Source organism: Mesoplodon densirostris, chromosome 1 (genome assembly GCF_025265405.1).
Source record: "Mesoplodon densirostris isolate mMesDen1 chromosome 1, mMesDen1 primary haplotype, whole genome shotgun sequence".
Taxonomy (NCBI): Eukaryota; Metazoa; Chordata; class Mammalia; order Artiodactyla; family Ziphiidae; genus Mesoplodon; species Mesoplodon densirostris.
Window position 1 is genome coordinate 188,776,503 of NC_082661.1, and position 5,783 is coordinate 188,782,285.

The 5,783-nt window shown below is 46.7% G+C and overlaps 1 pseudogene; it reads left to right on the forward strand.

The window, feature by feature from the left end:
* The first annotated feature begins 4,195 nt into the window (after window positions 1–4,195).
* Window positions 4,196–5,485, forward strand: LOC132486037 (AMMECR1-like protein; annotated as a pseudogene).
* Window positions 5,486–5,783: the final 298 nt, after the last annotated feature.

Below are 5,783 nucleotides of genomic sequence, written 5' to 3' on the forward strand. Positions count from 1 at the left end.
CCGGGACAGCCCCCTGACCGAGTCTGTCCTCCCCGCAGGGGCGCCTGTGGTCACCGAACTGCGCTGCCAGTGCCTGCAGACCTTGCAGGGGATTCACTTCAAGAACATCCAGAGCGTGAAGGTGACGCCCCCGGGACCCCACTGCGGCCAAACGGAAGTCGTGTAAGTGCCGCCGCTGTTGCTGTGCTTGTCACCCCCTCCGTCCCGACGACCCCACCCCGACCCCCAGCCCGACCTCACGTGGATTCTCCCTTCTCTCTGCAGAGCCACTCTCAAGACTGGTCAGGAAGTTTGTCTCAACCCTGAAGCTCCCATGGTTAAAAAAATCATCAACAAGATGCTAAACAAGTGAGTTATGGTTTTTATTCACACGTGTGGCTAGAGTCAGGCATCTGCCTCCTTTTTTTCTTTTTATCAGAACGGTTTAGCTGCAGGACTGAAAGCCATTATACTTTCACCATTATATTTGCTGTTAAGGTCGTTAATCTGCTCTGGTATCAAAAGGATATTTCTAGTGTCTTCCATCCTCATCCGCCTCTCATGAGTGTGGGTAAATGTATGTTCCTAAAAGATGAAGTAGATTTAGCCAACGATGCGAAAAAGCTTCCTACCCATTAAGGAACAGGTATTGTTTACCTCAGTCTCTCATGGGCTTCAGCCCTGAAAATAGAACCCTTGGTTTTGGACAATTCGGGTCTCTGAGGCTTAGTGGTGAAGAGCCCGGAATTTGTCATGAGACCAACCTCTTCCACCCCAATGCGAGGCTAGATTCCACCCTTTATATTCCTATAACCCCAGGGAAAGTACTTACTCTCTTTAAGTATCAATAACATGGGGAAAATAATAATAGCTACTTCATGGAGTTTACTATGAGGCTTAAGTGATGTTATGCATGTACTATTTTCAGCCCAATGTGGCATTATGTTGGGGCTTTTTGAAGATAATAATAAGATTGTGATCACAGGCTCCTTATTCCTAATTAAACAGCATCTAAGAGCCTGGCGTTTTCTGCCACACAGGGCAGCAGTGGTTTAGGTAGCAACCACTTGGTGCAGGGCTGTGAGGTCAACGTTTTGGGTCCTACTAACTACCCATTTTCTCATCACAGGAACAATGCCAACTGATCTAGAGAGCTGGAGAGAGCTTACTGGCGACTACTGCAGCCTTAGTGGAATCAAAGTGAAAGAAGAGAAACAAATAGCTCCTGGGGCCACCTGGACTGTGTCTAATGTTTTTGCCTGTTTCTTATGAGAGTTCTTCTGTTTATTTACATATGTATTTATTTATTTATTTATTTTTCAAAGCCTGTATATTACTATTCTATCTAATAGTTAAAGGTATGAATGTGTTTGGCAGTTCTCTGTACTGTTATTTTAAAAGGTCATTTTTACATTAAATCAAAGTTAGTTCAGTGCTGACTATTATTTATTTGAAGGTGATGTGTTTTAAATGTTTTTCATTCATAAAACTATTGTGGTTTATTTTTGGCCGGATACCACACTGTACCATCCATGGTGATAAAAGCTGGAGACAATAGCGGGGTATCCAAACAAATAGATCACTGTTAAGGTAGGGGAATGTATGTGTACATTTACTTTGTGTACTGATGAGAAGATTGTCAGTTGCTGACGATCTATTTATGGAAATAGTTTCACCATCTGGTCAACATTTCTGATGCTGAAACTTTAAAAATGACAATGTTCTAAATATCCCTTGGACATTTTATGTCTTCCTTGTTAGGCATAATGCCTTGTTTTGTGCTAATTATGCAGTATTTTTCTCTGTCTTGGAATAGAGAAGTTTAAATATTTATTGATGTATTTTTATAAATATCATGAAAATAAAGCCCTTTACAAAAATTTCTTGCTTAGGTTTCTTTTGTACTTCTTGAACTTTTTATTCCCCTCCTGCGTACCCAGCACTTGGATTTTCTATTGCTGCTGTAACAAATTATTACAAATTCAGTAATTTAAAAGCATACAGGGCTTCCCTGGTGGTGCAGTGGTTGAGAGTCCGCCTGCCGATGCAGGGGACACGGGTTTGTGCCCCGGTCTGGGAGGATCCCACATGCCGTGGAGCGGCTGGGCCCGTGAGCCATGGCTGCTGAGCCTGTGCGTCCGGAGCCTGTGCTCCACAACAGGAGAGGCCACAACAGTGAGAGGCCTGTGTACCGCAAAAAAAAAAAAAAAAAAAAAAAAAAAAAAAAAGCATACGAACTTATTCTCTCACAGTTCTGGAAGTCAGAAGACCAAAATTAGTTCCACTGGACTAAGGTCAAGGTGTCCGCAGGGCTGTCTCCTTCTGGACGCCCTAGGAGGTCCTTCTGGAGTCAATGGAGAAGCCATTACCTTGATCCTTTTAGCTTCCGGAGGGAATCTGTATATCATAGCTCATGGCCATCTTCCTGTGTCTTCAAAGCCATCAACATAGCAAAGCCATCAACCTAACCTCTTCAGATCTCTTTCTAGGGCAGCAAATTTTGTCCCTACCCCAACAAATGTGTCTCTTTGCTGATTATTTTTAATAAACAGAAGATTCAAAAAGTTTTTCTTGTAACCTCCCTCTTAACTGCCTAAAAGAATTTAGATAAAGGACCTGCTCCTAGAATAGAGGTATCACCAGAGGTATCTATAAACAATGTGAGCCAGGGGTGGTGAGGGAAACTCTTTAAGCAGGGCCTAAAAATCAGAGTCTACTTTGTGCCCCGTTGTCTCTGCCTGGGCCAGCAAATAATGTTTACCAAACATTTGCTTTTCCATCTCCAGGTAAATTGTTTTCCTCCCCTTTGAAGTCCCATTACCATTACCCCCAACATCCTCTCTTGTCTTTAGCTGAAGGTGGTATTTAAGGTGAGGGCTTTGGCTATTTTGGTGAAATAATTCAGTTTTCCTGGGTCTCTCCCATGTAGACATGCTATTAAACTTTTGTTTGACTTTCTCCTGTTAATCTATCTCACGTCACTTTAATTATTAGACCAGCCAGAAGAATTTAGAAGGGCAGAGGAAAATTTCTTCCTCCCTGACATTTTCTTTCTGTCCATCTTCTCTGTCACATTATCTTCTGTCTGATTCTGACTCTTCCTACATCCTTTTTGTAAGAATCTTTATGATTATATCAGGCCACCCAGGATAATACAAGATAATCTTTCCATTGCAATATCCTTAATTTAATCCCATCTGCAAAGTTGCTTTAACAATGTAAAGTAACATATTCACAGGTTCTGAGGATTAGGACAAGGATATCTTTGGGGAGTTATTATTCAGCCTTCTGAATTCAGGGTGCTTGAATTTCAGTGTTAAAAGTATTTTTGATTTGTTTAATAAAATGTATTTATATGAATTATAGGAGCGGTGTTGGAGATTGTGGGAGAAACCAGAATGGTATCAGCACTGGCTAATGTTCAATAAAAGCAACTACTGTTAATGTCTATAAGTTAAGGGGAAGCAGATATAGGTATTTTCTCCAGGCTGCTACTGGAAAGCTTCAGAGTGAACCAAAATATATTTATCATATATCTGGAGGTAAGATGTGAATGACCGGAAGAGCAGGAGGAAATTCTGGGTCTACATTTATCATTGGTCTTCTGGCTTGCTCTTGCAGATATCAACACATATCCTAGAGCAAACAGAAATGGCAAGAGTGGGTATCCCATTAAGTTGTCTGGGGGAGTTTGGAGTACAAGGCAGCCCTCCACTGGGAACATCAAGGTAGGAAGTGGAGGACAGGAGTATTTGAGAGGATGGTCAAAGATTGATGAGCTCAGGAAAGAAATGTTCGCTGCATGAGCGAACAGTCTTAGAACAGTATGACACAGTAGGACCATGTAACCTTGAGAAGCCACCAGGAAACAGTAATGGCAGCACTGCCTGAGGTTTCCTGGGCAAAGAAGCCAGAGCAGAAGAAGAGGAATGATGGGTGAGCCCACTCACTGATTATGACTACTTATTTGAGAGTTCTCTTGGGATATCCTCAGGAGACTTTCAAAAATTGACAGGATGTGAGTCCTCCAGCTGCCCCGGGGAATTTAGCAGTTCTTTCCTACCGCTACCGCCGCCCCGCCGCTTCCTCCTCCGCCCGCCCCCCGCCGGCCTTCTCGGCCCCGCCCCGTCCGCGCCGCGCGTCTGGCCAGCCCGCGGCCCGCTTCTCTCGGGAGCCCCCACCCAGGTGCATGGCTCCATGAAGCAGGAGGAGGAGGCAGAGCGCGAGAGGTTCCGTCTGCCCCGGCTGCGTCTGGGCCAGGAGGAAAGGTACAGGAAGAAGGAATGGAATCGGAAGGAAGAAAATTCATTTCGGAGACAAAATAGCTCCCCTCCTCTGTTATAGCTGTTCCCCTGGCAATACAAACTTTCTGCTTTCAGGTTCCGCAGCATTCCAGACCTCAAGCACTGGTTCAGGATGGGAAAAAGACGCTGCGTCCCCCCACTGGAGCCCAAGCTGGCAGCAGGCTGTTGTGGGGTTAAGAAGCCTAAGCTGTTCTGCAGGTGGGACGCACGGTCACGGGAGCCAGTCCACCGCCGTCCCCGGCTCCAGTGCGGGGCCTCTTCAGAACCACCAGCATGTGGACGGCGGCGGTGGTCGCGAGAACGTGTCGGTCTTAACTCTGGGACCTGGAAACCCTCCCATCACACGGATGAACCCCGCATCGGGAGCGCTGAGCCCTCTCCCCAGGCCCAACGGAACTGCCAGCACCACCAAGAATCTGGTGGTGACCGCAGAGATGTGCTGCTACTGCTTCGACGTCCTCTACTGTCACCTCTACGGCTTCCCACAGCCACGCTTTCCTAGATTAACCAATGACCCCTATCCGCTCTTTGTGACGTAGAAGACAGGGCGGGACAAGCGGCTTCGTGGCTGCATTGGGACCTTCTCAGCCATGAATCTTCATTCAGGACTCAGGGAATACACGCTAACCAGTGCACTTAAGGACAGCCGATTCCCCCCCCGCCCCCGACCCGAGAGGAGCTGCCTAAACTTTTCTGCTCTGTTTCCCTCCTTACTAACTTTGAGGATGCCAGTGATTACCTGGACTGGGAGGTTGGGTTCTATGGGATTCGAATTGAATTCATCAATGAAAAAGGCGTCAAACGTACAGCCACATATTTACCTGAGGTCGCAAAGGAACAAGACTGGGATCAGATCCAGACGATAGACTCCTTGCTCAGGAAAGGTGGCTTTAAGGCTCCGATTACCAGTGAATTCAGAAAAACCATCAAACTCACCAGGTACCGAAGTGAGAAGGTGACAATCAGTTACGCAGAGTATATCGCTTCTCCACAGCACTGTTTCCAGAATGGCACTCTTCATGCCCCGCCCCTCTACAATCATTACTCCTGACACACGGCTGCATGACCAGTCCCACCCCCCCCGTGGCCACCAACGGCTATGACATCATTGGAGCAGATGCCTCCTCTTCCTGGTCCAGTTACTTTTATTACTGCACCATTTTATGATGCTAGCTTCCGTTGCCAAGTCTGCCTCCAGCCGACTGAGGGGGGCGGGGTTACATCGAATGAAACAGAACTTGAGGGGCCCAAGCCTTATCTCAGCCTTTCCTCAGTATGGGGTTCCGTTGGATTGGGGCTCCTCCATGACTAGTGAGAATTCCGTGTGGGTTCAGAAGACCTTGGCTGCAGGTGCTGCTGCTGATCTGCTGCCTGTGTGTTGGCCACTCAGTGGAAGCTGGAATTGATGGTCCATGAAGGCTTAGCCCACACACACCCCTGCAGCCTCCCCAGATCGAGTAGGTGTATTCCCCTGGCGGTCTGGGCAACGGAGACCAACAA